This window comes from Mesoplodon mirus (assembly GCF_964341445.2).
Source record: "Mesoplodon mirus genome assembly, chromosome: 3".
Taxonomy (NCBI): Eukaryota; Metazoa; Chordata; class Mammalia; order Artiodactyla; family Ziphiidae; genus Mesoplodon; species Mesoplodon mirus.
The window spans coordinates 42,106,438-42,124,769 of NC_138978.1; the positions used below are offsets into that span (position 1 = coordinate 42,106,438).

The 18,332-nt window shown below is 46.6% G+C and overlaps 1 protein-coding gene and 1 pseudogene across 2 annotated transcripts in view; one reads left to right on the forward strand and one right to left on the reverse strand.

The window, feature by feature from the left end:
* The window catches only part of LOC309800451 (taurochenodeoxycholic 6 alpha-hydroxylase-like), a gene marked incomplete at its 5' end in the record, with an annotated part of 44,569 nt that overhangs the window by 12,166 nt on the left and 14,071 nt on the right, over nucleotides 1–18,332 (forward strand).
* Nucleotides 295–18,059, reverse strand: LOC309800768 (cytochrome P450 4B1-like; annotated as a pseudogene). The gene is made up of 13 exons: nucleotides 18,006–18,059; nucleotides 10,390–10,458; nucleotides 7,742–7,866; nucleotides 7,524–7,568; nucleotides 6,842–6,968; nucleotides 5,716–5,840; nucleotides 5,284–5,435; nucleotides 5,023–5,129; nucleotides 4,041–4,231; nucleotides 1,931–2,063; nucleotides 1,089–1,153; nucleotides 913–988; nucleotides 295–468 (listed from the first exon to the last, which is right to left on the reverse strand). The product of its transcript is annotated as a cytochrome P450 4B1-like (transcript).

An 18,332-nucleotide genomic window follows, 5' to 3' on the forward strand; every position in this document is an offset into this window, starting at 1 on the left:
AAGATGAACAATTATGGGAGATGAATGGAGAGTCTAGAGGCAAGTAGGTGTTCACTATATGTTTGTTGAATGACTGAGTGAGCTCTGAAACACACGCATTGTAAGCATTTATAGACACACATGTTTACATGGCACTGCCCTCGAGGTGACAGTCTATGCAGTTACCTATTCCCTGCTAATCCACAAGCCTATGGAAGACAAGGGAACACAGCTACTCTACAACCCAGCTTGGAGATGGCAGCACCCAGGGAGAGGCCACAACCTGGGCTGGCTGGGGCCCTACTCTCAGCAGATCTACTTCCCAGAGCCGGGGCCCAGCGGCTTCAGGTGGAGGTGGATGCCATTCTTGGAGTGCAGGGTATCTGGATGGGTGGCCTTGAGGGGTCCAGGGAAAACTCAAAACAGAGCAAGCAGAGGGCTGTGACCACATTCATCTTGTTCATGGCAAACTGCTGTGCAAGGCAGTTCCTGCGACGAGCAGCACAAAATGACATCAGGCTACAGGGTGTCCAGAGGGATGAAAACCAGTGCTCTAAGTGACCAGCAGAAATCAGTAACTCTTTTTGGATGAATTGATTGATTGATCAATTGATCAACTGAATGATTGATTGATTGACCTGGGCTTAAGAAACAGATCCTGGGAGTATGGTGAGGGTCCCAGACCAGGTAGGTTCACACTGTGGGCTGTGGCTTAGGGGGTCTCTCTTGGAACGACTCACCCACCCACCTGCCAAGGACAAGACTATGCTAATGGTAGGAGGAAGGTCCCTGGAACTTCCCCTGCATCAGGGTCACTGCACACCCAGCATGGTCCCCCTCATCCCAGAGTTCCCCCACAGGATGCCTCCCCAACCACATCCTCCATCCTCACCTCCCTGGTCCAGAGGACCAGGGATGTTAGGCTCTCCTTACCTGGGCCCAGCAGAGAACAGAATGAAGGCAAAAATCCAACCACATTCTCTGGGGAAAAGGGCAGGGGGTCGAAGACCTGAGGGGACAGGCCTTGCTTAAATACCTGCCAGGTCCTAGGGCAGGCTGACCCCATAGCCACCCACCCCATCTGACCTCTGGGCCCTGGGATGGCGTACCTCGGGGTCGAGCCACACTGCACTATTCCTACGGTGGGCATAGATGTGCAGAGAAATCAGGTTACCTGTGGGCAGAGCAGAGGCCTGGTGACCAGGTGGCTGTGAGGCAGCCAGGCCCACCTCCTCACAGGGCCAGAATCCATCCCCTAGCATCCCCCTAACTGGGTACCAGCCCCTCCCTGAGCACTGCCAGTGACAGAGAGTCCACGACCACCCTCAACACATCAAAATGCTTCTGATCAACATCACACCTACTTCCTGCAGCCCCTCACTGAGCACAACACTTGACACAGACATTTGTAGAAAGGAAAAGGAAAAAAGGACTGATGCACCCCACCACGAGGTAGGCCAGGCAAGGACTATCACACACTTTCTGGTTTCCATTAACTGACTCTCAAGGGAAGTACTTGTTCATTATATTATGCTCTCAGCAGCAACAGCTACCATTCATTGGTGCTTACTATGTGTCAGATCCAGCATTAAACACTCCTTACAAAGCTACCACACACGGTTACACAGGTTGGACGTTGCACAGCATCATACCCGAAGTGAATGATGCCTCCTGAAGTTGTTCAGGGCCCCACCTGCATGGTGGTACATGACAGCCCTGACGAAAGTTGTCTCTTTCCTCCTGAGAACAACCCAGTAAGGCAGGGACCCTTTTCATCCCCAGGTACAGAAGAGAGAGCAGAGGCTTAGAGGCAGAGGGATTTACCCCTACCTTGTGGAGCTAGGACTTGGACGCAGGCCAAACACAAAGCCTGGGCTCTTCCCCACTGGTGCGACGGTACAGAGAGCACCCGCAAGGACTCCGGTTCCACCCAGAATCCACCCCATCCCACCTGCAGGTAGAGAGCAACCATCCACAAAGTGATGGGCTTGCTGAGCTGGCAGTACACCTGGGGCACAGGGGGGTAGAGGCGGAAGCTCTCCTTGAGGCACATGGTCAGGTAGGTCATCTTCCTCAGATCATCGCTGCCAGCAACACAGCCAGGCCTTTCCGGGCTGCGAGCAACACGGTCCTGCGGGAAGGCGGGCCCAGCCCCAGCTCCTCCCTTCACCACCATCACACACCCGAGAGTCAGAGGGACACGAGTGCTCCAAGTGTCCAGGCCAGGCTGGACATAGGGTGGCCACTCAGACCCAGGGATCTAGCTCCACTTTTCTCCATCCCTCCCTCACCTGCACTGCTAGGAAGGGAAAGCACAGGACCCTAGGGGTGTATGTGCTTCCAACCATCAAACACAAGGTCACTCCTGTGTCTCTCAGGGCCCCACAGAAACCCCACAAGGGACAGTTCTTTAGGTTCTGCTTGGTTTCCCTGGGGAGCTGGAATGTAGAGGAACAGGGCCTGATATACACTGGTCAAATGAAGCAAGACATGCATAAACAGTGACAAGCTCAGAGGAGGGTGAGTAATTTTCTATATATAGGAATATATTGCCACTAGGAAGCTCAGACTCAAATGTGGTCCAACTATAACTACTGTGCAACACCTTATTACAGAGCCCCAGCTCTAGGGTTTATTCCCCCTGGTCCTCACTGTTCATGTGTGTTCTACATTTCATTGAATAGGTGTCTTTTAAGTTGCTTCAAGTTTGAAATGGAATGAAATGAGAATTAAATACGTTTCAACTCCCTGCCCCCAGGCCGTCTTCACATTGCTGCCTGACCTGGAGGGCCCAGCTCTCCCCCTTTGCCTACCTGAGTTTCAGGGCTCCTTAGGAAGCCAACTCAGGTCCACCCCTTTTGACTCCTCCGCTCTCAACACAGGGCCACGCAGTCTTACCCCGTTCTGCGGTTTTCTCTAGCTTTTTGGTTCTGTGAGTCTGTCTTTCTGAAAACTCCCTGAGGGCAGTATCGTGGCTCCACCCCCTCCGCACCCACACCCCGGAGAGTGCCTGGCACACGGCCGCACACCCTGGGAGGTTTCCAGTGTCCTACCAATAAAACCACACATCCTGGGCTTCCCTGGTGGTGCAGTGGGTGAGAGTCCTCCTGCCGATGCAGGGGACATAGGTTCGTGCCCCGGTCCGGGAAGATCCCACATGCCGCGGAGCGGCTAGGCCTGTGAGCCACGGCCACTGAGCCTGCGCGTCCGGAGCCTGTGCTCCACAACGGGAGAGGCCACAGCAGTGAGAGGCCCGCGTACCGCAAAAAAAAAAAAAACCCTCAAAAAAAACAAACAAAAAAACCCCCACACATCCTTCACCCGGTTGCTGGAGTTCTCAGTCAGTCTCCCTCAGTGAATCTAAAGTGTCTCCCCTCAACTGAGCATTTTCAGAGGCCCTGCTGTGTGCCTAGCCCTGTGAGAAAGAGAGAAAGGTGACAGGACTCGAAGGCCTGAGGGGAGGAAGGGAGACGGGGCAGAGGGCACAGCTGGGAGAGGGGTCCGTGGGAGATCGCCAAAGCTCATTCTGCACAGAGAGGTCAGCGTCAACCAGTGTCGTGTCAGTGAGCTCAAGCTTGAACCAAGAAACGGAAAACAGTTGCAAGTTTTGAAGTGATGGAGTTTGGGAAACAGCCTTTTCTCCTTCATCAGAGGAGTCTAGAGGCTGCACATGGCCATCCAAAGGCAGATGGGAGGGAATCCGCTCCCTGGCTACCCCAGCTCTGTGCATCCTCTGTTTCCAAACCTTCCTCTCCCGGTGCTGCCTGCTCTGTCCAGGAAGCCAGAAGGGTCCTCAGATTCTGCCAGCAGAGGGAGCCGGAACACAGGTCAGCCTCCTGCTCACCACCTTGTCTCCATGACTCCCATCTGAAAAGGGTCTGTTCTGAGAGAAAGGGCTCAGGGCTGTGTCCACGCAGAGCTGCCCCCAAAGCCACAGCACTGAAGGGGAAAAGGACAAGGGTTACCTGCCGTCACCTGGTTTCCAGGGTGGCCCTGTAAGCACAGCTCTTCCCTGGGACCGGGAAGCAGGACAGATGGGGCTCACCCACAGCCTCACTCACCACTGGATGGAGTCCCGGTCCCCAAGAATCTCTCGCACCTCCCCCCGACAGCGATGCTGGCGCTCGGGGTACAGGGCCATGCAGTAGAGGAACCAGGACATGCCACTGGTGGTGGTGTCATGGCCTTCAAACATGAACGTGACCACCTCGGCCCAGAGGTCTGCATCTGACAGCTCGATCCCATCTTCATCCTGGGTCACAAAGGCACAGTGCGACCGCCCAAGGCATCTGAGGTAGGTTCCAACAAGACCTCATAACAGTAGCTGTCAAATGAAGGTCTGGGGGAGGGAGGGAAAGCTCCTTTTCAGACTGGGGGTGAGGACCTTCCCCTAGATTCCTATCTGTTCTCCCAAGCACAGCTTGGATGCCTCCTACTCCAGGAAGCCTTCTTTGACCCCTCTGGCCAAGTGACCTGTGACTTCACCAGCCCTGTCATCTTGGCTCACTTGACACACAGAATACCACCCGGAGGAAGAAGAGGTCTGTCAATGTCCACCTCCTGTCTCCTGCACTAGACCGTCAGCGTCTGGAGGCCAAGGCCAAGGCTTTCTCAGCGTCTGCATCCCTAGCACGGACACTAACCCAGGGTAGGGCTCAGTGAGTTTGTGGAGTGAGTGAATAAAGGAACAACTGAATGAGTGAATGAATGAATAAGTAATGTATAAAGCCTAAGATTGTAAGATTTGCGGGTGCTAAGATTCTTCAGAGTCTTAGAAGTCTGGAATTGGTCTTCACGCATGTGACCCAGCATCCCTGCCACTACATCTCTCCCCAGTGCCACGGCCAGCCACAGCCAGCCCCTTCCCACCTCTGAGCCTTTGCTGATATGTATCATGGGACAAGAAACAGGTCATATGTGCTGGGGAAAGAGGAAGAAAATGCTTAGCCCCTGCTGCTGTCCAGTGAGCCCTGTCCCAGGAGGACGCTCTGAAGACCCGTGTGGGACAAGTTCTCAGGTCGCATCGGGTGACTGTGCACTCACGTGGGCCTCGAGGAGAACGTCCAGGAAGTCCAGGTGCCTCCGGCTCTGGATCTTCTTCCTCTCTTTCTTGTTCTGCAGGGCTGCCTTCCGTTCCCTGATGACCTGGTCTGTCCCGGGAGCACAGGGTGTCACTGTCTGGGGACCCACCCTCTGCCCGAAGGGGGAACGGATGTCCTGCAATGGGAGGGGTCCCCCAGGGGCCAGGAGGAGCTAGACTAGAACCTGGGCTTCCCGTGGGTGGGCCGTGCAGGAATGTCCCACCTGCGTGGTCCTGGGCCACCTGGCAGGCCTGCAGGAAGTGGCGGCCCTGCGGGGTGAGCCAGTAGATGGAGTCCTTGTGGTACGGGAAGGGCTCGAAGCGCGGCTGCATCAACAGCGAGAGATCACTGACTGCCAGGCAGTAGCTCCTGTCCCTGCACAGCGGAGGGAGGGAGGGATGCTCAGATACTGACCCCCAGCAGAGCCCCCGAGCGGCTCCATTCCACAATCCAGCCTCAGCCGCTGTGCTCTCTGCCTGTCCTCTCCCTGCCATTAGCCTCCCACCAAAGCCATGGGAAAGGCCCGGCTCCACCTGAGCTGGGCTCCCTAGGGCAGGACCCTATCTCCTCTCAGACCAGGGCCCGGGAGTCCTGCCACCTCGCCCCGCCAAGCCCGCCTGGGTGGAGACTGCGGTCAGCCCCGAGGGCCCCTGACCTGTGGCCCGGGCTGCTCTTTCCTCTGACAAAGGTGCACTGCAGGAGCGAGTCCAGCGCCATGGGGCCCACATCACAGAAGACGTCAAAGCTCTTATGCTCACGAGACTTTTCCTCCCACTTGTCCTAGAACCCAGAGATGGAAGATGATGAGGGAGAGAGGCCAGCCAGGCTGGGTGCCCGACACCTCCCCTCCAGGACCCACCGCTGTCCTCCCCCCGCATACCCCCGGTCCCTGGCCTGGCCTCCATCCTGCTGTTATGGGGGTGGTGGAGGGAAGAGGCTTCAGGCTCAGAGGGCAGAACCAGGAGGCAGCCTCGCCCAGCACACACAGACACTTCTTCCCAGCCAGGCAGCTGTGTGTAAGGGGAGAGGAGGGCCGAGGGGTGATGAGCTCCCCAGCACAGTCTGTGTGTAAGTCAGGCCTGCAGTGATCCTGCGGACGAGCCTCCTGCAAAGGGAAAGAGCAGCCTGACTAACGACTGGGGATTATCCGGCCCTAAGACTCTGAGCTGGACCCCTGATACCCGGCATCCATTTTATATTATATTTAATTTAATTTAATTTTTATTTAATTTAATTTTTTTAAATTTTATTTTATGTTTTAGGCCACACCATGTGGCACGCGGGATCTTAGTTCTCTGACCAGGGATCAAACCCGTGTCCCCTGCATTGGGAGCACGGAGTCATAACCACTGGACAGCCAGGGAAGTCCCCCAGCATCCATTTTAGAGATGAGTTGCTCTTGATGTTATTTCAGGCGGTTGTGCTAGGCCGAGAATGAGGAGACACTTTTTAGACATGGAAGGTCTTCCTAATATTCTCAAGAGGCAGTCCTCAAATCGGCTACAGTAGGAGCTTTACTGGGGTCTCACAGAGGCCCTTTGATCTGGGAAGAGGGAGGACTGGGTCTTCTGGTGGAGACAAGGGCCGGGGCTGCCTGGCTACTTGGAGCTTCAGCACCTGGTCAGCACCCAGCCCGCAGTAGGTGTCAGGCAGGGCAAGGCTCGCACAGCTACTGCACACAGAAACGGGCCTCGGGGCCTCAGCAATTCTCCTCACTGCCCTCCCCCAGGGAAAACTGGCCCTGCAGCACAGACTCCAGGAGTCTGGCACGGGGAGCTCGCCAGCATGGCACGTGTAGACTCGGCGAACATGGCCACGTAGGGCTTCAGCACGTCATGGGGAAGCCAGGTGTGAGTAGCTTGTGATGCTGAAACTACTTGGGCCCCTGGAGGAGCAGCAAGCCTTTCACTGGGGAAGGGATGGGGGAGGGCAGGCTGGTCAGGTCACACAATCCTGCCCCATCCCTGGCAGCCTGGGGCCAAGCACAGCCAACCCCGCCCCCGTCCTCCCTGCCCAGCCTCGCATCCCAACCCAGCTCTGCCTTCCAGCCACACAGCCTCGCAGCCTCTGGTGACACCAGCCTGGGTCCTGCCACCACTCCTTTCCTCAGGCCCTGACCCCAGACAGCGCCACCAATAAAACCTCCTGGATCACCTCTAGTGCCGCCTCCTCCAGGACGCTGTTCCTCACAGGGACACATTGTCCAGAGCCTTTGCCCTGGCTCTCTAGGGAAGAGACACTCTGGCAGGAGAAGTTGCCTGAGACCCACGTCCCTGGCAGCCTGGAGCTCTCCTGCTTCCTCCCGCATTTCCTACTGAGCAGCTGAGCTTAGCATAGGCAGTTGGGGGCCGGGTGGTCGGTGGATGGAACAACTACCAGAGTGGGCACTGGGCAGGGAGGTCCGGACAGGGAAGGCTCCTGCTCACCCAGCACCAAGGGCAGGAAAGGCAGGTGCCCACTCACCAATCCACTGGAGGAAGAAGTCAAACACATCCGGGGCCTTAGGGTCTGCAGGGCAAAGAGAAGCTTGGGTCAAGCGGGGACTGGGGATTTCCGGAGGATGCTTGGTGATAAATAAGGTGGGGACCTCAGCTGCCTAGACTTAGGGTACAGGCCCAGGACCCCTCCCCACATGGTTCCTTTGCTCTCAGGAAGCTCCACCTTCTCCCAGGAGCCCTCACCGCCTCGACTGTACACAGCTTTGGTGTAGTCAGGGTCATAGATGTTCAGGAAGCCAAGGAACTGTCCCAACCACAGTGGGTGGGTGTGGGGACACCAACTTGTCCAGACTCCCCATCTGCTGGATCTGAAATGGCAACAGAAGACCAGGCCACTCGGGAACCCAGCGTCACCAGCCAGGCCAGCGGGGAAGAGAGGAGACTGCCCAGGAAGGTCCAGGGAGCACCCACTCCCTCCTCCTGCACCCCCTCTCCTAGCCAGTTACCCTGTCCTACACATCTCTGGGCTCAGTCCCCTCTCCAGCCCCATAACCACTTCTCTAAGTCCAAGCCACCTTCTTATTGCCCCTGGGTGAGCCCAGCAACCGCAAACTGGTCAAGCTACTTCCATCTGGTGCCTGCCACCAAACGCCTATCTCCACTGTAGCCAGAAAGAGATTTCTTTTCAGCATCAAAGTTTTTCATTAGAATGAGAATTCCAGCTTCTTGTTCAATACAGAAACCACCTTGATTCCAGCCCTGTTATGTCATGCAACACATTTTTATTGAGGACCTGCTATGTGCAGAGCCCTGTCTCAGGGGAATGAGAGAAACATGATCCTTCCCTTTCCTTCTATGGGGGGAAGACTGATAATAAACAAGTAAACAACAAAGTAAAAAGATTGCAGAAAGTAGTGAGTAATAAGAAGGAAATAAACACAGCGCTGGGAGAGAGACTAACGGGAGGCCCTGCTTAGATAGAGTGACCCAGGATGGGCTCTTGCTGGAAAGGACATTCAAGGTCAAACCGGAAGGTTGATAAGGAGCTGACCATGTGAAGAGTAAGGGAAGAGCATTCCAGGGAGAGGGAACAGCAAGCACAGAGTCTGGAGTAGGAAAAAGTATGGTGTCTCCCAGGAGCTGCCACTACGTAGGACAGTGGCCTGAGATAAGGTTGGAGAGATTGTCCAGAGGGTGGTGTGTGCTCTAGGACAGAGTATTGAAAGGATGAAGAGACATCATAGAGAAAGCACTTGGCACCATGCCAGCACAAAGCAAGTAGCTGCAAAATGAGTGAGAGCAATGTATTAGCAAACCTGCAGTTAGAAATTTGCGGTGATGGTCTTAACTCTGACACTTACTTGCTTTGTGCCTTGAAAAGTCAACTGACATCTCTGGCCCTGTTTTCTTGTCCATAAACCAAGGTTAATAACACCTGGTAAATTGAGGAGTCATTGTGACTGTGCTTTGGAAAGTATAAGCACTATGCAAACGTTGAGGAGATAGTTTTAAACCTTTCCTGCTTATACTGCCTGTGTCGTGCAGGGTACAGAGTAAGAGACCTCACTTTCTCAGAATCACTTCTGTATCTCATTCCAGGTAAAAAGTGATAATATAGATTGACCCAGGTGAAAATAAACAGAATAGCTCTGTGCCTTGCACTGAATGGGAAAGCAAGCAAATATTTAGGTTTAAAAAACTTTTGCCTGGAAGTTGCAGTCTTTGTAGATGAGTAAAAATAATCACAATATGATAAATTGCATCAGCATGAAACCCAACTTTTTCAAACACAGAAAACAAGAAGTGCCTGGAGTGATCTCCCCACAGCAGTAATCGCTTCAAGCTGCTGCCTTGGGAATTGACTACATCACCTCTTCTGCCTTTCTGTTGCCTATAAACTGAATCAGGAAGCATCCTGGAATAAAAATATTAATTTCCTTTTTAAAAATATGACACCCAAAACTCACCCTAGTCTGTTGAAGATGATGATTTAAGTAGTGCAAAGTTGTGCTTGTCCCTCCTTCATCTGTTCATCAAATCAGTAAGTATTTATTGGGCATCATCAGTAGGCAGAGTCCTCTTGTCCAGGCTATGGAAGGTATAAGGATATAGAACGCCTAGTGACAACCTTCAAGGAGTCCTTGGTTGGGTTGTGTGGGTACCAAATGAATGGGAAAAATATTTATTGGTTAATAAATATTGACCACAGATGACACAGTTTTTTTGAGTTTAGCTCATACGCTACAGAGAGTTGTACAGTCTGCTTTGATCAGTTTGTTATAAGCCCATTGAAAAGTCTCCATAAACATCATTTTCAATGACTGCTCCATCTAAGCACGTGGTTTGCCTAACCCTTTCTCACAAAAGCATCCCTGGATAGTGACGCTGGCATTCATACCAGTACATGGAGTTGATAACCTGAAACACTCTCCTGCTACTTGGAAACACTGGAAAACAGATCAAGCATGAAACGCCCCTGGAAAATTAGGGGGCTGTCATGTACGGAACAGAGGCTCAACCCACTAGTCATTGCTCTACGTTCACGGTTAACAGCAAAGTCTCTGGAGCTAGACTCCCTGGGTTTGCATCCTGGCTCTACTTCTTGCCAACAGAGTGACCCTGAGCAAGCAGCTAACCTCTTTGTGCCTTAGTTTTCTCCTCTAGAGTATGGGGATTTTTTTTGAAATCAGTTTTGTAGGATTGTTGTGGGAGAAACGATATACTGGGCTTTGCTCAGTGCCTAGAACATAGGAAGTGCTCACTAGTGTTCACTATTACCGAGCATTGTGAGCGCAACTATATAGAAGAAGCCGAGGACTGAGGGAGGGAAAGAAAGAGGTACAAGCAGAATTCAAACCCAGGCTCTCCCACTTCAAAGGTCTTTCCCTTACTGCCCCTATGCTGTGGGCGAAAAGCTGGTGCTGAGCCAAGTAAGGGAAAGAGTTGGAGTCCAAGCGTCCCTGTGGGGGGGGGAGGGGTGCCCAGAGGGGGATGGAGAGCAACCACAGAACTGGGGGAAAGTGGAGAGGAAAGAATGTAAGTGGTTACATGCCCTGGAGTTTGGACGCAGCCCAGGATTTAGGGGAGAAAGAAAAGAACTTTGGCCTCATGGGTTGTGTAATGAATTAGCTGTCACGAGGACAGGCAAAGGAGGAGGGTGTTGGGAGTAAGAGGTAAATAGGTGGAAGAGCAGGTCTGTAGGAAATGGGGCCCCTTGGAGGATCCCTTCCAAGTAATTCTCCTTGAAATTCATTTTTTTTTACTTTCTGCATTTTGGGTCTTGGATATGATCTTGAAGGAGATAACGATGAGAAAAGTGAGAGAAGTGTTGGGTTGACGATGGTGTCCTCATCCCTGGCTTTTTTATGTATGATATCCATGGATTTGCTAATACATTAAAATTTTTCTAGCGTTGCCAACTGGTATTCTCCTATCCATCCTCCAAGACCTCTTTATTTTATTTTTATTTTTTTATTTTTTTATTACCCACCAAACTGGGAAAAGCTTTGACTTTTATTTTTTTATTATTTATTTATTTATGTATTTTTAACATCTTTACTGGAGTATAATTGCTTTACAATGGCATGTTAGTTTCTGCTGTATGATAAAGTGAAACAGATATACATATACATATATCCCCATATCTCCTCCCTCTTGCGTTTCCCTCCCACCCTCTCTATCTCACCCCTCTAGGTGGAGACAAAGCACCGAGCTGATCTCCCTGTGCTATGCGGCTGCTTCCCACTAGCTATCTGTTTTACATTTGGCAGTGTATATATGTCCATTCCACTCTCTCACCTCATCCCAGCTTACCCTTCCCCCTCCCTGTGTCCTCAAGTCCATTCTCTACGTCTGAGTCTTTTTTTTTAATTAGTTTCTGCTTTATAACAAAGTGAATCAGTCATACATGTACATCTGTTCCCCCATCCCTTCCCTCTTGCGTCTCCCTCCCTCCCACCCTCCCTATCCCACCCCTCCAGATGGTCACAAAGCACCGAGCTGATCTCCCTGTGCTATGCGGCTGCTTCCCACTATCTATCTACCTTACGTTTGGTACTGTATATGTGTCTATGCCTCTCTTTCGCTTTGTCACAGCTTACCCTTCCCCCTCCCCATATCCTCAAGTCCATTCTCAAGTAGGCCTGTGTCTTTATTCCTGTTTTACCCCTAGGTTCTTCATGACATTCTTTTTTCTAAAATTCCATATATATGTGTTAGCATACGGTATTTGTCTTTCTCTTTCTGACTTACTTCATTCTGTATGACAGACTCTAGGTCTATCCACCTCATTACAAATAGCTCAGTTTCGTTTCTTTTTATGGCTGAGTAATATTCCATTGTATATATGTGCCACATCTTCTTTATCCATTCATCCGATGATGGACACTTAGGTTGTTTCCATCTCCAGGCTATTGTGAATAGAGCTGCAATGAACATTTTGGTACATGTCTCTTTTTGAATTATGGTTTTCTCAGGGTATATGCCCAGTAGTGGGATTGCTGGGTCATATGGTAGTTCTATTTTTAGTTTTTTAAGGAACCTCTATACTGTTCTCCATAGTGGCTGTATCAATTTACATTCCCACCAACAGTGTATTGAGGGTTCCCTTTTCTCCACACCCTCTCCAGCATTTATTGTTTGTAGATTTTTTGATGATGGCCATTCTGACCAGTGTGGGATGATATCGCATTGTAGTTTTGATTTGCATTTCTCTAATGATTAATGATGTTGAGCATTCTTTGCCATGTGTTTGTTGGCAGTCTGTATATCTTCTTTGGAGAAATGTCTATTTAGGTGTTCTGCCCATTTTTGGATTGGGTTGTTTGTTTTTTTGCTATTGAGCTGCATGAGCTGTTTATAAATTTTGGAGATTAATCCTTTGTCAGTTGCTTCATTTGCAAATATTTTCTCCCATTCTGAGGGTTGTCTTTTGGTCTTGTTTATGGTTTCCTTTGCAGTGCAAAAGCTTTGAAGTTTCACTAGGTCCCATTTGTTTACCTTTGTTTTCATTTCCATTTCTCTAGGAGGTGGGTCCAAAAGGATCTTGCTGTGATTTATGTCATAGAGTGTTCTGCCTATGTTTTCCTCTAAGAGTTTGATAGTTTCTGGCCTTACATTTAGGTCTTTAATCCATTTTGAGCTTATTTTTGTGTATGGTGTTAGGGAATGATCTAATCTCATACTTTTACATGTCCCTGTCCAGTTTTCCCAGCACCACTTATTGAAGAGGCTGTCCTTTCTCCACTGTACATTCGTGCCTCCTTTAACAAAGATACGTTGACCATATGTGCGTGGGTTTATCTCTGGGCTTTCTATCCTGTTCCATTGATCTATCTTTCTGTTTTTGTGCCAGTACTACACTGTCTTGATTACTGTAGCTTTGTAGTATAGTCTGAAGTCAGGGAGCCTGATTCCTCCAGCTCCGTTTTTCGTTTTCAAGATTGCTTTGGCTATTCGGGGTCTTTTGTTTTTCCAAACAAATTTTGAAATTTTTTGTTCTAGTTCTGTGAAAAATGCCAGTGGTAGTTTGATAGGGATTGCATTGAATCTGTAGATTGCTTTGGGTAGTAGAGTCATTTTCACAATATTGATTCTTCCAATCCAGGAGCATGGTATATCTCTCCATCTATTTGTATCATCTTTAATTTCTTTCATCAGTGTCTTATAATTTTCTGCATACAGGTCTTTTGTCTCCTTAGGTAGGTTTATTCCTAGATATTTTATTCTTTTTGTTGCAGTGGTAAATGGGAGTGTTTTCTTGATTTCACTTTCAGATTTTTCATCATTAGTGTACAGGAATGCCAGAGATTTCTGTGCATTAATTTTGTATCCTGCTACTTTACCAAATTCATTGATTAGCTCTAGCAGTTTTCTGGTAGCATCTTTAGATTCTCTATGTATAGTATCATGTCATCTGCAAACAGTGACAGCTTTACTTCTTCTTTTCCGATTTGGATTCCGTTTATTTCCTTTTCTTCTCTGATTGCTGTGGCTAAAACTTCCAAAACTAAGTTGAATAAGAGTGGTGAGAGTGGGCAGCCTTGTCTTGTTCCTGATCTTAGTGGAAATGCTTTCAGTTTTTCACCATTGAGGACGATGTTGGCTGTGGGTTTGTCATATATGGCCTTTATTATGCTGAGGAAAGTTCCCTCTATGCCTACTTTCTGCAGGGTTTTTATCATAAATGGGTGTTGAATTTTGTCGAAAGCTTTCTCTGCATCTATTGAGATGATCATATGTTTTTTCTTCTTCAATTTGTTAATATGGTGTATCACATTGATTGATTTGCATATATTGAAGAATCCTTGCATTCCTGGAATAAACCCCACTTGATCATGGTGTATGATCCTTTTAATGTGCTGTTGGATTCTGTTTGCTAGTATTTTGTTGAGGATTTTTGCATCTATGTTCATCAGTGATATTGGCCTGTAGTTTTCTTTCTTTGTGACATCCTTGCCTGGTTTTGGTATCAAGGTGATGGTGGCCTCATAGAATGAGTTTGGGAGTGTTCCTCCCTCTGCTATATTTTGGAAGAGTTTGAGAAGGATAGGTGTTAGCTCTTCTCTAAATGTCTGAGAGAATTTGCCTGTGAAGCTAACTGGTCCAGGGCTTTTGTTTGTTGGAAGATTTTTAATCACACTTTCAATTTCAATGTTTGTGATTGGTCTGTTTATATTTTCTATTTCTTCCTGGTTCAGTCTTGGAAGCTTGTGCTTTTCTAAGAATTTGTCCATTTCTGCCAGGTTGTCCATTTTATTGGCATATAGTTGCTTGTAGTAATCTTTCATGATGCTTTGTATTTCTGCAGTGTCAGTTGTTATTTCTCTTTTTTCATTTCTAATTCTATTGATTTGAGTCTTCTCCCTTTTTTTCTTGATGAATCTGGCTAATGGTTTATCAATTTTGTTTATCTTCTCAAAGAACCAGCTTTTAGTTTTATTGATCTTTGCTATCGTTTCCTTCATTTCTTTTTCATTTATTTCTGATCTGATCTTTATGATTTCTTTAGTTCTACTAACTTTGGAGGTTTTTTTGTTCTTCTTTCCCTAATTGCTTTAGGTGTAAGGTTAGGTTGTTTATTTGAGATGTTTCTTGTTTCTTGAGGTAGGATTGTATTGCTATAAACTTCCCTCTTGGAGCTGCTTTTGCTGCATCCCATAGGTTTTGGGTTGTCGTGTTTTCTCTGTCATTTGTTTCCAGGTATTTTTTTATTTCCGCTTTGATTTCTACAGTGATGTCTGGTTATTTAGTAGTGTAGTGTTTAGCCTCCATGTGTTTGTATTTTTTACAGATTTTTTTCCTGTAGTTGATATCTAGTCTCACAGCGTTGTTGTCAGAAAAGATACTTGATATGATTTCAGTTTTCTTAAATTTTCCAAGGCTTGAATTTTGACCCAGGATATGATCTGTCCTGGAGGAAGTTCCATAAGCATTTGAGAAGAAAGTGTATTCTGTTGTTTTTGGATGGAATGTCCTATAAATATCAATTAAGTCCGTCTAGTCTAATGTGTCATTTAAAGCTTGTGTTTCCTTATTTATTTTCATTTTGAATGATCTGTCCATTGGTGAAAGTGGGGTGTTAAAGTCCCCTCCTATTATTGTGTTAGTGTCAATTTCCCCTTTTATGGCTGTTAGCATTTGCCTTATGCATTCAGGTGCTTCTATGTTGGGTGCATAAATATTTACAATATATCTTCTTCTTGGATTGACCCCTTGATCATTATGTAGTGTCCCTCTTTGTCTCTTGTAATAGTCTTTATTTTAAAGTGTATTTTGTCTGATATGAGAATTGCTACTCCAGCTTTCTTTTGATTTCCATTTGAATGGAATATCTTTTTCCATCCCCTCACTTTCAGTCTGTATGTGTCCTTAGGTCTGAAGGGGGTCTCTTGTAGACAGCATATATATGGATCCTGTTTTTGTGTCCATTCAGCTAGTAAGACTTCTTTATTTTTTAATCATCTCTTTCCCTAGGTTGCCTACACCTACTATTCATTCCTTCAGGACATCCTTTATCATAATTTATTGTACTAATTTATTTCTCTGCCTTTGGGCACTAAACCGTGAACTCAAAATATAGTAGTTTTGGGGTGAATTAATGACTGACTGAATGAATAATTCTATGAAGTATTCAGAGAAAGGATTCCTATCCTACCTATATTAGTCTCCTGGGGCAACTGTATCAATGTACCAGAACTTTGGTGGCTTAAAACAATATAAATTTAATATGTCATCATTCTTGGGGCCATAGTGTGAAATTAGTATCCCTGGGGCAAAATCAAGATATTGGCAAAGCCACACTCTCTCTGGAATCTCTAGGGTGAATTCATTTCCTTTCTTTTCCAGCTTCTGGTGGCTGCTGGAATTCCTTGGCTTATGGCCACATATCTCCATTCTTCAAAGTCGGCATCTTCAAATCTCTTTTCACTCTGTCTTCACATGATCATCTCCCATGTGTGTTACATCTACCTCTGCCTCCCTCTTATCAGGATACAAATGATTTAATCTGGGAGCCACCTTGATAATCCAGGATAATCTCCCAGTCTCAAAATTCTGAATGTAATCACATCTTCCCAGACCATTTTTTCTAGTAAGGTAATATTTACATGGTCCTAGAATTATCAATAGAATCTGATATATTTGGGAGTCATTATTCAGCCTACGAATGTCTGCCCTGTGTCTCCCAAAGATTCATGTCCATTCCACTTGCAAAATACATTCACTCCATCCTATAACCCCCCAAACCTCCGTCCTTTATAATAAGTATCAACTCAAGTCCAAAGTCTCATGGAAATATCATCGGCTCAAAAGTCTCAATCTTATTACCTAAATCATCTCACTTTGGTATGGGTGTGAGCCTGGGTATAAGCCATCCTTGAACAAAATTCCCCTAAATATTTGGCCCTGTGAAAGTAAAAAACAATTGATCTGTTCCCAAAGTAAATTGGTGACAAAGCCTAGTATAAGAGTTATAGACATTCCTATTCCAAAAGGAAGACAAGAGAAGAAAGGAGTCTCCGGTTTGTAGCAATTTCAAAATTCAGCAGGGCAAATGTCATTATATTTCAGGCCTGGGAATAATCCTTTGTGGCTTGAGGTTCCATCCTCTGGGCTCATGACTGTACCCTCTGACACTAAGGTTTTGTCTTGGAGTCATTCTCCCTTTCTCTTGAAGGATAGAATATATTTGCAGCTGAGTAATTTTGTTAGCTTGTTTCTTTCCTGTAGAATTTGGAGTCCAGCAGGCTTCCTTCATTTTGTCCTTTCTTGATCCCTTTCAGTACAAGTTAGCTCAGCTAATAGAACATTCTCATAAATCTTGTGGATCTCCCCTGTATGCCACAGGGATTCATACCATTAGACAGGAAGATCCTCCAGAGGTCTTTTCTGAATAATCCCACCTCTATTCCTGCCTTCTGAGTTTTTGAGAGAATCTGTGAGTCACACATTGACCTCTTCAGAACCAGCAAAGGACACCCTTGGACTTGTCTGCATAACATTATTTCCTAAGAAGGATTCTCTTCATTTTAGCATAATTTTTGCAATCTGGATAAGCTGGCAATTTCCCAGATCATAAAGAACTAGTTTCTTTTTGTTTAACAGCTCTTCCCTCAATTTATTTCTTTATTCTCACTTCTTATTATAAGCAGCAAGAAGAAACCAGGCCATATTTTCAATATTTTGCTTGGAAATCTTGTCAGTTAAATATCCAAGGTGTTTTCATAGAAGTCCTGCTTTCCACACAACTGCTGCATATAATTCGGCTAAATTTCCTGCCACTATATAACAAGTTTGGTTTTCTCTAGTTTCCAATAACATGTCCCTCATTTCCTTCTGAGCCATCATCAGAAATACCTTTAATGCTTATATTTCTCCCAACATTCTGTTATGATGAAATGTGTATTCTCTAAGACTCTAAGCATTTCCCTCCATGCTTCCACTTCCTTCTGAATTTCCACCACTTATTAAAGGGACTGTCCTTTTCCCATTGTATATTCCTGGCTCCTTTGTCATAAATTAACTAACCATTTAGGAGAGTTTACTTCTGGGATCTCTATTCTGTTCCAGTGATCTATGGATCTGTTTTTACAACAATACTGTGTTGTTTTGATTACTATAACTTTATAGTATAGTCTGAAGTCTGGGAGGATGATACCTCCAGATTTGCTCTGTTTTTCTCAAGTTTGTTTTTGCTATTTAGTGTCTTTTGTGCTTCCACGTTTTAAATTATTATTGAATTCAGTTCACTAACATTTTGTTGAAAATTCTTGTATCTATGTTCATCAGAGATACTGGCCTGTAATTTTCTTTTCTTGTGTTCTTCTTGTCTGCATTTGATATCAGGGTAATACTGGCCTTGTAAAATGAGTTTGGAAGTGTTCTCTTATCTTCTGTTTTGGGAAGAATTTGAAAAGGATTGGTATTAATTCTTCTTCAAATATTTGATAGAATTCACCTGTGAAGCTGTCTGTTCCTAGAGTTTTGTTTGTTGAAGGTTTTTGATTACCGATTCAATCTCTTCACTAGCAATCAGCCAGCTTAGATTTTCTATTTTCTTCATGATTCAGTCTTGGTAGGCTGTACGTTTCTAGAAATTTATCCATTTCTTCCAAGTTATCAAATTTGTTGGCATTTAATTATTCATAGTAGTCTCATGTTCCTTTGTATTTCTATGGTTATGAGTTGTAACATATCCTCTTTTTTTTCTTGGTGAACCTAGGTAAAGTTTTATCAGAAGAAAGGAACAATTTTTAAAATAGCATTTTTTGTTTAAGAAGAGATTGCAATAAATGATATATTAAAGGCTCCTAAGCAGAGTATAAAATATTTAATT